This window comes from Bombina bombina, chromosome 2, assembly GCF_027579735.1.
Source record: "Bombina bombina isolate aBomBom1 chromosome 2, aBomBom1.pri, whole genome shotgun sequence".
Classification (NCBI taxonomy): domain Eukaryota; kingdom Metazoa; phylum Chordata; class Amphibia; order Anura; family Bombinatoridae; genus Bombina; species Bombina bombina.
This window is the reverse complement of record NC_069500.1, coordinates 582893216-582907448: the sequence shown is the minus strand read 5'-3', so window position 1 is coordinate 582907448 and position 14233 is coordinate 582893216. Positions and strand designations below refer to the sequence as shown.

At 37.0% G+C, this 14233-nt stretch overlaps 1 long non-coding RNA gene across 1 annotated transcript in view; it reads left to right on the top strand.

Moving 5' to 3' along the window:
- Positions 1-1166: 1166 nt before the first annotated feature.
- LOC128647910 (uncharacterized) overlaps positions 1167-14233 on the top strand; it is a 112596-nt gene continuing 99529 nt past the window's right edge. The window contains exon 1 of the long non-coding RNA XR_008400453.1: positions 1167-1333. This is a non-coding gene — a long non-coding RNA (uncharacterized LOC128647910). The remainder of the gene's footprint in view (positions 1334-14233) is intronic.

Sequence of the window (14233 nt, the reverse complement as noted above, 5' to 3'; positions counted from 1 at the left end):
TTGGCTTTTCTGATTCACCAACCTGAATATGACACTGCAGATTAATCGATGCTAACCCTGCTACATACCTGTACGTAATTGGCTTTTAACAGATAATAACTGCACAACAATTCATATTATAGTAACATCGCCAGTTGTGGACTAAAAAAACAGCAAATAAGATGTTAATTGTTTTAAAAATGATTAGCCTTGGCGTATATGTTATTCTATAACAATACAGCAAAAGTGTCTTGTAATTACAAGTTGTGTACTGTCCCTTTAAAGGACCAGTCAACACATTAGATTTGCATAATCAACAAATGCAAGATAACAAGACAATGCAATAGCACTTAGTCTGAACTTCAAATGAGTAGTAGATTTTTTTGTAACAAATTTCAAAGTTATGTCTATTTCCACTCCCCTTGTACCATGTGATATCAATCAGCCAATTACAAATGCATATACATATAGTCTGTGAATTCTTGCACATGCTCAGTAGGATCTGGTGACTCAAAAATTGTAAATATAAAAGACTGTGCACATTTTTTTGAATGGAAGTAAATTGGAAAGTTGTTTAAAATTACATGCTGTATCTGAATCATGAAAATTTGATTTAACCTGAGTGTCCCTTTAAGTCTTTTAGAATATGGATCTGTAGCCCCCATGTGTTAAAAAGTTGTCCATCATTATTTTAAATATTTAATATAATTTTAATACAAATTGGCACACCACAAATTATCCATCAGACTCCTAAAACAAATGAACAGATCTTTCTCATAAATGAGTTGCTGTCTGACCAGTAAAGTAAAAATGTAGCAGGAGGGATATAAGCAGTGAGTTCCACCTCCCTCCAGCTATTATAAAGAAAACAATCCAGCCCTGGTTGATTTATATCACATACCTAGAGGTGCTGGAATCAGATGGCTGTAAAGAAGAGGAACCAGTCTGACAAGGGCTGTTCAGTGAAACATGCTATTTGCCCATTCAGAAGCTGTAGATCTAGTATACTTTCCTTTAACCCTTGAGCACCAGCAAGGGCTATAATTTATTGCTTTGCAATAAATGGCTGTGGTGGTCAAATGGTTAAGATTTTATCATTTGATATTTTTTTTCTTTTTCAGTTTTCATGAGCAAGTCATTTAGAAGAAGAAATGTAATTTAGTAAATACGCTGCGCTGGGCACTGAGTATGCAGGAGATTGTTACTTTTTACCACAGGACATTTTCTACTGATTGTACAGGAGGTGATATGTGAAAGACTGACCTCTACTGGGAGATTTCATTCCTAATGATTTGTATAATGTTGCAGGGACTGGTTCAAGAAAAAAAGTTATCAACTGCAGGTATAAAGTCAGGTGAGGTATTTTTTACAGTGGTGCATCTAATATCGGGCCTGATTACAAGGGAAGTGGTATTTAATGATTCTGCTCGATCGCTAACTCTGCTAGAAGTAAGGTTTTTGCTTGCGTTGAGCACACGTTAACGTATTCCCCCATAGAAGTCAATGGAGCAACCACAAAAAACACAAAAAAATAACTAATACACTACTCGCGTGAAATAAAACGGATCACATATTCTCAAGTGTGCTAACCTGACATGAAAAATGAATATTTCACATTCTAATGTTCTTCACATAGCAGAATATGTACTATTTATTCATAAATACATATTTCTACATATATCTGATGGTATTTTGGTAAAGATGATTATATATAGTTATAGATATATACAGATATAAATAGGAATATCTATTTATAAATACAGAACATTGGAAAGTGAAATATTTACAGTAATTACACAGAATAACACTTTATTAAATATGAATATTGCATAAATATGCTTTTACATATTTTCATCTACTTGACTGCAGAGGGCTCCAATGCACTTATATATGTGTATTTATGTCTTTATTTGTGTATATATGTCTATAAATACACATATAAATACATCTGTACGCACTAATATAGTACTAATATACATATTTAGACATGTTTATGTTTGTGTCTCATTCTTAAAGCCCTTTGCCTGCCTCCCCCCCTAACATTTGAGACATCATATCTTTGAGCCATTATAACTTTTTTTGTTCAATTTTTTTTAAAATAATTTTTATTCGATAGTGTTATTATGAGTGTAACTGAACTTTTTAATGTATTTTTGATGTGTTTTGTGCAACTTTTTTGTTTTGCAAAATAGTTAACCAGAGTTCTGAGGATGCGCTAATTATTTTAGCGTAAATCACGATTGCGCTCACTTTCAACTTATCAAACGAGCACAAGCCCCAGCGATAAACTCCTTTTCGCTTGCGCGTAGCTGTTAGTGCGCCACACGTAATCTGGCCCATAATTTTTTTATCAATTAATTTATGTTAAACGTGGAACTTCACTACAGAGGCATGCTCATCTGATGGGTGTGATCAAAGAAATGTGTCTACAGATAAGCTGAGTTTTACATTCCAGTGTATAACTGAATATTAGTTATTTTATCTCCATTAAGGCAGGGAGAGCTTAGCTTGAATTATCTTAATCTGATTTTAAAACAATTCAGAGGAAAAACCCAGTATAGAGGAAATACTGGTTGTATAGTATGCTTGCTACCTGTTCTGCATCTTGTGGGTGGTTCCTGTTTGGAAAATTTTCTCTTGGTGTCCCACAGTTAACTAAGATATTCACTGCCAATAAACTGTCAAGCAACACCGGTACACGGCCCTTCCATTGCCCACAATTTATTGAGTTCTAGTTATATGCAAATATTGGGTTGTACTCAGGGGCAAAACTTGACCTTACTTGGCCCTAGAACTAAGTGTGTGACAGGAACGCCATTTTAACAGTATCCTTTCTGGTTGTTTGCAGTCAACAGCCGCATAAGAGAAAGGGGAGGTTTCTGTAAAAATATGATGGCAGGTTTTTCTATACAGTAACACTATGACTGCCATCTTCAAAACCCTTCTAGAAACCAGAAGTAGGCTACGGGTGCTAAGCGGAAGTGAATTCAACATACAGTGATGTCACTTCCTCTTAGCGCCGTAGTGTATGCCAGATACACGTGCAGCTCTAACGCTTCACCAGACTCCTGGGTTTTTATCTATACATATGTATTAGATGTTTTTTTTATACATTTAATCATTAGACTACCAGGGCATTACTAGGACATTAAATACTTTGGTTTTATTATCAGATTATATGTTCATATCTAAATAAACGTGACTTTTATGTGATTCAACGATTTTAGATTATAATGTAAGTTGAGTGAGAGGACCCTCTACTTTTCTATCCACGAGTTAAGGGTCATACAATCATTTTTTTTACTTAGAGTAAGGACCCAAATTTTTCTTTTTTTTTTCTTTTCATGATTGTATGGGTTCTTTCCCTATTTTTTATATTACACCTCAGAATGGTTTAAAGGGACATTAAACCCAAAATTTTTCTTTCATTATTCAGATAGAGAATACAATTTAAAAAAAAGTTTGCAATTTACTTCTATTATCAATTCTGCTTTGTTCTCATGTTATTCTTTGTTGAAGGGATACCTAGGTAGGTAGCATGCACATGCCTGAAGCACTACATGACAGGAAATAGTGCTGCCATCTAGTGCTACTGCTAATGTATAACATTGTTGCAAAACTGCTGCGATATCGTGCTGTAGACACATGCACACTTATGAGCTTACATCCCACCTTTTCAGCAAAGGATAACAAGAAAACGAATAAAATTTGATAACAGAAGTAAATTGGAAAGTTGTTTAAAATTGTATGCTCTATCTGAATCATGAAAGAAAAAAATTGGGTTTTATGTCCCTTTAATATAAGGGAATATAATCCCAACACTTATTTACAGACATATTCAGCTGCTATTTATAAAACCTCCAGTTAGGACTCAACTACACACAGGGCAAGATTACAAGTCGTGCGGTATGTATTTTCTGCGCACGATATGGTCTTTTCGCAAACTAAATTTAATTGTGCAGATAATACAAGTCTTGAAAAATCATGATTGCGCGCACACAATCACCTGTAGTTAACAGTTTTCTGCAAAACACTTCAAAAATACATTACAAAGTACAGTTACACTCATATTAACACTGTCTAATAAAAATTATTTTAAAAATATATTGCACACAAAAGTTAAGAGGGCTCAAAGATAGGAGATCTCGGGTGTAAGAAAAAAAGCCGGCGCAGGGATTTTACATTGACACACATACACATACATAGAGAAACATGGGTTTATATGTATAGAGATATGTTTAACTATGGCAATAATGAAAAGATTTCACATTACAATCTTATGCACATTAAATAATATTTCAGATGGATTTTCAAAGAGATATTCACATATAGATCTCGAGATATCTAGACATATATTCATATATTCTCTCTCTCTCTCTCTCTCTTTTTCTCTCTTTCTCTCTTTCTCTCTTTCTCTCTCTCTCTCTCTCCCCGGTCCTCGCGAAGTCGGGTGGGTGCGCGTGCGATCAGCTGCTGTCTAAGGCCAAGTGTTTGTCTGAACTGCGCATGACGGCTTCAGACAAACTCTTGTCTTTTATAATATAGGATAATGATGAGGTAAAACAAGGTGAGAGTCTTGTGATGGATTAATATTGTTTCGTACACGCATTGATATTTTGGGCATACTACATTATTAACAATATATATATATATATATATATATATATATATATATATATATATACAATTAAAGGCAAAGAGTTCTCCAGTCGTGGATTAGGTAAAATAACATATTTATTAGAAAATACTAAGCTGTGTAGTGGTTCATTGTAATCCTGTATATTCATAACACTTTCAATTTCGTTACAGGTTAAGACACTTTAATTGGGCTATAGTCTGGATACTATAAACTAGGTTATATGAACTTATGTGAAACTCATTACTCATATATATAGTTTTACTCCCAAAAATTTATAAGTTCAAACCTAGAATTGAAACCATGGGGGATATTAGTTTTTAAACGGAACATCTAGTATACTTCTTTTTTGCTAAGTATACTGTCTAGGTCACCTCCCCTTGAGTCTAGGGTTATTTTTTCCACTACTGTCCATTTTAGTGATTTTGTGTTCCTGTCATGTTCCTATATGAAGTGCTTTGTTATAGGAAGGAGTTTGTCTTCTCTCTGTCTGCTTTTTTCTGTATCTACCGTAATGCTGGATAGATGTTCTCTTATACGGTTTCTTATTTCCCTTACCGTTTTCCCTATATATTGAAGTTTGCAAATGTTGCACTCAATGAGATACACTACCCCCTTGTCTCTGCAATTTAAATATCTATTTATCTAAAAAAACTTCTGCAGTCTTAGTTGATTTAAAAGTATTTCCTGTATTTGCATGTTTGCAAGCTTTGCAGTCACTATACCCACACTTATACGGCTAGATTTAGAGTTCGGCGGTAGATGGGCTGTTAACGCCACGCGTGTTTATGTCTAACGCACGTCATTGTTTGACTCCGGTATTTAGAGTTAAGATAAGACCATCTAACGATGCTCCTAACGCGTGTATGTCACACGCGTAATCCTGCCCGCGTTAGACAGTCTCCCATAGAGATCAATGGGAAATCAAATAAATTGCCTTTTTTCACCTAACACTCGATCTCGCGAGAATACGCACAGCTCGGTCATATGACGCATACCACATCATGCACAACAATAACACGCCGCAAATGTCACAACAACAATCAATCAACAAAGCACACAAGCATTACACATTCACAAGCGGGGGAAGTTTTAATACTATTTATACGGGGAATACGCATATACTTTAAGATGCGGAAAATCGCACAATAACAACAAGGATTAAAAAATATATACATACACTAGAAACAAAATCGCATTCAATATCATTATATATTATGAAAAACATACATATACAACACTTCACGAAGAACACACCATCGCAAATTCACATTTAAAAACAATACTTTTGGACAATGAAAGCGAAAACGAACACTATGACATCATCGCATTCTACACATTCCACAAATACCAACTCTAAATGAGCATGCGCAAATTAACACACCTAATACACATTGCAATAATATTAATTGCTAATAAAGCACACCTGAACACTAATTTCAATGGAAATTGGGACATCATTAAACATTTACACAGGGTATATAAGCACCACACAAGCATGGCTTCTTTGACTGTGTTGCTGGTGGGTCTTTTGAGATTTAAGAATAGAGAGTTAGAGATTTTTTGAGAGTGAGTTAGTGTTAGCGTGAGAGAGTCAGTTGGTAGTGTTAGCGTGAGAGAGTCAGTTGGTAGTGTTAGCGTGAGAGAGTCAGTTGGTAGTGTTAGCGTGAGAGAGTGAGTGAGTTAGTGGGAGTTAGTGGGAGTGGGAGAGAGTCTGTTAGTGGGAGCGTGAGTGAGTTAGTGGGAGTTATTAGTGATAGTTGTTAGTGTGAGCGTCAGTTAGTGGTAGTTAGTGAGCGTTAGTGGGAGTGTTTGTTATTGAGAATTAGAAGTAGTGTGAGTTAGCGAGCGAGTGATTTATCTGTACACTTAACACATTTACACGCAAACACATTCAATACATACATACACTTATCAATAACACTACATACACTCCTTACCCCCTACCCCCTCATACTACACTCCATACCCCATTCCTTGTAGTCCCATTCCCTTTCATCCCATTTACTCTTATCCCATACCCCATACCCATCCCATACCCATCCCCTAGTTACATTTAGTTTACATATCCTCCTTTTAGTCTTCTTCTTTTCGTTTATTTAAATACTCCTTACCCTCTTTGTTTTGTTTACATCCCTCACACTTTAAGCACCTTTTTTGTCTTTTTAGTTCTTTATTTTGACCCCCTTTCATTTCATCACACTCACTTTTTGTTTGATTATTTGGGGTTTAGTTTAGGGAGGAGATGGAGGCCAGGCAGGGGACAGGTAGAGGGGGGAGTAGAGGGAGGGGGAGAGGAACAGGGCAGGAAGGGGGGCAGGAAGCGGGGGTGGAAGCGGTGGGTGGACCCAGCCACTTGGTTCAAGATGACCAAGTGGCTGGGTCCAGTGGCGGTCAGAGTAGGGCTTCACAGTCCGGGAAACAGAGGGCATCGTCACAGGGGAAGGCCAAGGCGACTAGGGAGGCGAGGTTTACGATGGAGGAGAAGGAGGCCCTCGTAGAGGCCTATATGGCCAGGCATAGGATGCTGCAGCACCAGAAGACTACCCCGACTGACAGGAGGAGGCTCTGGAACGAGATTAGGAATGCAGTCAATGCAGTGGGTGGCCGGAACCGGGATATGGATTCTATAAAACATCGGTACCGGGACTGTAAACTTGAACTTAAAAAAAAGTTAAGCCTGGAGGCCCGACATGCCGCAGGGACCGGTGGCGGCCCTGCCCTTGAAATGGAGTACTGCAGATGGGAGGAAATGTTGCGGCCCAGCATCTCCGAGGTGGAAGTAGTCGGTATCGGAGGAATCGATACCGGGAACCTGCCACTCTCATCTGACGGTAAGCTCATTGAACAATAATTTCACATACGAATGTATTTCAATGGACACTATACGCAAACATTTACTTTCATGATTGAGGTAGCGAATACAAATTGACAAAACATTCAAATGTACTTATATTACCTAATTTGATTCATTCTTGAGATATATTTTAATGAAGAAATAGCCATGCACACGGTGAAACAATCACAGGAGGCAGCTATATTCAGCTAACAATCAGCATCTTATAAGCATATTTAGATATGCTTTTCAGCAAAGAATATCCAGAGAATGAAGCTAATTAGATAAGAAAAGTACATTCGAAAGTTGATACTAAATGTATGCTTCTAAATCATGAAAGATAAAACATTGGGTTTCATGTGTTAAGGATCAGATTAATGCTATTACGCTGTTTACACGCATTCTATTACTTTGCGGTTACATCAGTATCTAGGCTATAGGTTAGGTGTGCATTTAAACAGACTGAAAACAAACGCAAAAACATTCACATTGACCAGATATCACAAACACGGTTTAGAAAAAGCGGAAATCGTATTGATTGTTTGTTAGATTTCAAAGTGGATTAATTATTCTGCATTTGTAATTGTATCGTAAGCTAAGTCATTTAAACCTTTATTTGCAAATATGCTAATATATACATTTTTTTTTTTTTTTTTTATTTATATACAGAGTCTGGGGACGAGGCAGCACAGCCTCCTGCATCTCCCCGGGATGAGAGTGGTGGTGAGGAATTCCCACTTCGGAGGGAAGAGGCCCCCCGTGACGAACAGCGCACGGGAGATGATGAAGAGGCCCCGGAAGCACAGGAGGATCCCGCTGAACCCGCGGAACCCGCGGAACCCGAGGTCCCTCAAAGACCCGCACTCCGCCGTGCACGGGCACCCCGCCGTGCACGGGTTCGACAGGCACAACAAGAAGAAATAGCGGAGGTGCGGGTTCTACTGGAGTACATAGACCAGATGCGTACCTCCCGGATAGAAAACATAGAAGGACGACGCAGAATACTTGATGGGCAGAATCAAATAATTCAAGGCCAAAATGAAATAATCAATATACTGAATAGAATACAAGAAGGACAAACAAGAATGTTTAATCTACATCAGGAAATGTTCACATTTTTCCGGGAGGCGCATGCTGGTCTACCTCCTGTTGCTGGGCCTCTTGTTGCTGGGCCTCTTGCTGCTGGGCCATCTCCTCCTGCCGGCCCATGTAATCCTCCTCCTCAGCCATCTACTCCTCCTCCTCCTCAGCCATCTACTCCTCCTCCTCCTCAGCCATCTTCTCCTCCTCATCCATCTTCTCCTCCTCCTCAGCCATCTACTCCTCACCTTGGTCGTCCCAGTACTCTTCCTTCCACTCCTCCCACAACAGCTCCAAGGAGGACTCTTCGGAGTCGGCAGTTGCCTCTCCCAGAGCCTCAGCCCCGTGGGAAGAGGGGAAGGAAGAGGAAGTAAGTATTTTTTTCCATCTTAAAATATTTTTTTTGTGTAATGGATAGGTATGTGATGATGTGGTTTTCATACACTTGTGGACCACACTCTGTATATAATCGACTTCTATGGGACCGGGTCCATGGAGGAAGATTCTTTGCAGAGTGTGGGTTATAAGTGTGTGAAAACCACATCATCACATACCTATCCTTGTTCATGATATTGATTGGTTTCTGTGATGTGATGTCCAAACTGTTTCCCGAATCGCTAACTAAATTACCATAACAATTATCCATGATGGCATATTACTGTTTGAATGCCAATAACACAGCTTAAAGGGACAGTCAGAAAATTATTGATTACAAAGAAAACACTGTATTACGCATTATAAAGTTTGAAACAACAAAACATGGAGAAATACATGTGTGACTTATGTGCTTACCCTTGTATCTATGACTATGAAAAATGACCACTTATTTGTTGTTCTGACATAACAACATTTTAGATATCAATGATCAATACATGGTCAATAATATGCTGTATGAGCACAAGGTTTTACATATACAAATGCTATCCAAATGCCCTCTAGTGCTCAAATTGTATAATGATTACAAGCACTCTTCAAGATTTAAGAAATGAGCACACCAACCTCATAGGTTTAGAGAGCAAATGTAAATAAACCCAGACAAATGTTCAATTGTTGATAAACATTTGATATCCTTGATATTACAGAATTGACTTTTCTAATAATGTTTTTAAATTTTTTTTTATAAACTGTCCCTTTAACAACATTACATATGCTAACACATATTTTAAGCTTGTTGGTATATCTACATGTACTTTGTAAAAAAAAAAAATTTTTAAATAACATTTATATTGACGTGTTAAATAAAGTCTATTTTCTTTAAGAGACATTATTGTGTTAATATTTTATTGTAAAGAATTTTTTTTTAACAATGAATATGGTTTAAAGTCCTTTTAGGAGTGGGGGGGGGGGGGGAAATATGCTAACAAAAATAAATTTGAAGATTAAACTATGTGGATCTCATACATGATACAAAAAACAACATTTGCATTCAAGGGACAGTATCCTATATTTTTTACATAACTGTATGTAATAGACACTACTACAAACAACAAGATTAACATATACTGATATCAATATTAAAAAGCTTCAAACACTTGAAAATAAAATAGGGTTAGCTATATTGAAAATATAGATGAACCACCATTACAACCGTAAAACAACACAATACCCCATCATTAACATATGAAAAGACCCTTTACACAAACTGGACAAAGCTGGAGATGGTACTCACATGAAACTCATTGGCTTTGCGAGGATTAAGCAAATTACTTACATTTTATTACAACACAAGACAAAATAAACCGATTGGTTAAACAATGGACTATCTAACTAGAGACAAAATCAAATATTTTTATTTATAATGTGAGTGTCTAATGAACCTTTCATAAAATATACAACGAAATTACATTTAGAAGAAGTCGGCATCATATATTTAGCATATGATAAATGCATATTGATTACTTTATTCAAACACAATAGCGCATATTTATTAATTAGATATGTTCAACATTAAACACAACAGTAATTTTTCAGAAAAAGGAACATTGTTGACAAACATATTAAACATGGACTGGAGAGATTTGCACTTGCCTATAAATATCCTATGCATGAAAACATTTTGCTTTCGTTCGTTGATTCAACCAGACATCCAGCAAAAGAGAATGTGTTGGTCTTTATCAGCTACGGGTCAACAATGTAACATGATGCAAATAATACATATTCGCAAGCTTTGTAAAATTGCATGCAGTCACAAACGTTTTTAACGTGCACAAATATTGCGGGACTACGCAATCCAATCACACTTTTTTTACCTTTACATGTTCCGTCTTAACATGGCGCTTCCTTGATCACGTAAGAACGCCATCCAATGAAAGGCACATTATTGATCACGTAAGAACGCCCAAAAAAAAAAGGCGCATCCTTGATCGCGTCAAAACGCAATCCAATAAAAGGCATATTCCTGATCACGTAAGAACGTCAGTCAATACAAGGAATCATTGGACAGCCTGGCAGGTGACGTCTTAAGCAACATGGCGCATCCGAGATCGCTGAAAAAACGCAGACAATACAAGGACTCAGTGACATCTTGGCATATCACTAAGAAACGTATTTATATTTTAGGAACTAGTATGTGTGTAGATTGCTATCTAGGAATGTCACCAAATCATGATTCATCTTTTCGGACTTGACTGTCCCTTGAACTATAGCTATGGTGTATATCTTTAACATTTAAAAGATACACATGAGAAATACATATGCCATTGATGTTTTAAGATATGTTTGGATTGTTGTTGAATAACAATAGTTATACATGTATTGATTAAACGTGTCATTTATTCAAGTTTAATTATTGTCAGCCTACCGATAGCCATATATGGGAGGAGATGTATTTTGTTAACATATTAGTTAACTAATATTCATCATCTACATTATTTGCATTACACACAGAGATTGATTTGGTTACACTTTGACAATAATATAGATTTGAAAATGAAATACAGGTGCTGTCAACATTACAATAAGATTGTTTATTAATAAAACTATATGTCCTTGTTCTTGTAAAAAGGACAAAAACGCTTTACAAATGGAAATACATTCATTTACAATAGTGATCAACATCACTTAAAGGGACATTATTTTGTTTTTAAAAAGAGCATACACATAGTCAATACTATTTAAATAAAATTAACACTTTACAGGGATTATATCATTGTATCAATACTCAGATCATTTGGTAAAGGTGCATCAATTCATGCAGAGTTTATAAATACACACATGGATCTGAACATTTAAATATACATATATACACAAATACAAAAATATATATACATATATAAAGAAATTACTCTGCTAATCATAATCAGGCAATGATAGAGCTAAGAGAAAATAATATAAACACAAATAATAAGATTACATTGGAGATGTTAATCTTAAAGTCATTTACTATTGTCTTACATATATGATTTCATTATAACAAATATATTTGTTAGGTCCCTTTAAGGATAAACAACATAAACTAGAGCTTTCAAAAAATAACAGGAAGAATGAGGACAAAGATTTGTGAAATAAAATGTATTTTATTAGTATGTAAGAAAACATACACAACGTTTATAAATAATCTTGTAAAAATAAGGAATATATGAGCCATATGACAAGGTAACACAGTGCATCACAGTCCATGAAGAGAGTTGCCAAGGGCCACCATAGCCCCATTGGAGACACATGGCAAGGTAACACAGTGCATCACAGTCCATGAAGAGAGTTGCCAAGGGCCAGCATAGCCCCATTGGAGACACATGGCAAGGTAACACAGTGCATCACAGTCCATGAAGAGAGTTGCCAAGGGCCAGCATAGCCCCATTGGAGACACATGGCAAGGTAACACAGTGCATCACAGTCCATGAAGAGAGTTGCCAAGGGCCACCATAGCCCCATTGGAGACACATGGCAAGGTAACACAGTGCATCACAGTCCATGAAGAGAGTTGCCAAGGGCCACCATAGCCCCATTGGAGACACATGGCAAGGTAACACAGTGCATCACAGTCCATGAAGAGAGTTGCCAAGGGCCAGCATAGCCCCATTGGAGACACATGGCAAGGTAACACAGTGCATCACAGTCCATGAAGAGAGTTGCCAAGGGCCAGCATAGCCCCATTGGAGACACATGGCAAGGTAACACAGTGCATCACAGTCCATGAAGAGAGTTGCCAAGGGCCAGCATAGCCCCATTGGAGACACATGGCAAGGTAACACAGTGCATCACAGTCCATGAAGAGAGTTGCCAAGGGCCAGCATAGCCCCATTGGAGACACATGGCAAGGTAACACAGTGCATCACAGTCCATGAAGAGAGTTGCCAAGGGCCAGCATAGCCTCATTGGAGACACATGACAAGGTAAAAGAGTGCAACAGGCACAACAATAAACTGATAAAAAGGCCAAATGGCAACAATATAAATACTAATTCAACATGTGGACGGAGGATTATTATCTGCCACCATGGAGCATATCCAGATCCTCCACTTACTGGTCATCATCTTCATTGTCCTGTGCATGTCCAGCTCCAGATTCAGGCCTTGAACGTAATTGCATAATTTCACGCAGAGTCAAGTCCTGAATCCGGAGCTGGGCCTGCATGGTGTTGTTCATCCCTCTCAGGACATCTGCGTTCCTCAACACGGCCTGCTCGACTCTTGCTATCCCTTCTAGCATGAGCCATGCTGAGTCACAGCCTAAAATAAAATAAAATTAAATATTAAGGATAATTACACAACAGAATAAAATATTTTAATACATACATTGTCATCATAAAGAAAAATAATTATTTACATAAATTATTTTTCATATATTCTTTACACATGAATTAGGTTATTCAGACAGACAGAAATCATTAAAGGCTCATGTTACTCAAACATGTTGTCCCCTTTAATTGTTTTTAGATGATCCACTTATACAGCTTGAGTGTATCAAATCTTGTTAAAGGATTTACATTGTACTTACATCAGCAATTTAAAAATTCAATTTAGACTGTGGTAGGCACACCTATCCTTAAACATTTTGGCATTGAGGACAAGCTGTGTAAACATAGCAACCAGAAGAAATTAAATTCCCACTGGGTTAGACAAGAGATAATGTATCCACATTTGGACATACAATTTTGGATCCAAGTAGTGGTGTTTGGTATATGTAGTGATATCCAATTAAAGGGACAATGAACCTAAATATTTAATGGACTGATTCAGATAGAGCATGACATGACAAATCTTTAGAAATTACACATATTCATTATATGTTTTAATTGTCAAGCTATATTTTGAATGCAAGAATGTTGGTTTTTATGGAAGCCAATATTTGTTGATGAACTTTGTTTGTGCATGCTGGTTGATGGATACATTCATCCAACAATAAAGAAATGATGGCCACATTTATTTAATTTTTTAAACTAATTATAGGAATAAGTTGTTTTCCATAAATATATCAAGAGAATGACGAATAATTCATAAGAGTATTCTATTATACATTGGCTTAACATTGCATGCTGGATTTGAATCACAATTTAACCAATTTAACTTCACTGTACCTTTAAGTATCTTATAAAGTGTATTTAGAATGATACTTACAGCTGTGCCTGGGAAGGACAATCTGACACCCAGGACAATGAAGGTTTAAACAGGGGTGAGGGATGGGATTGGCTTGGGGAGGGATGGGAATGGCTTGGGGAGGGATGGGAATGGCTTGGGAAGGGATGGGAATGGCTTGGGGAG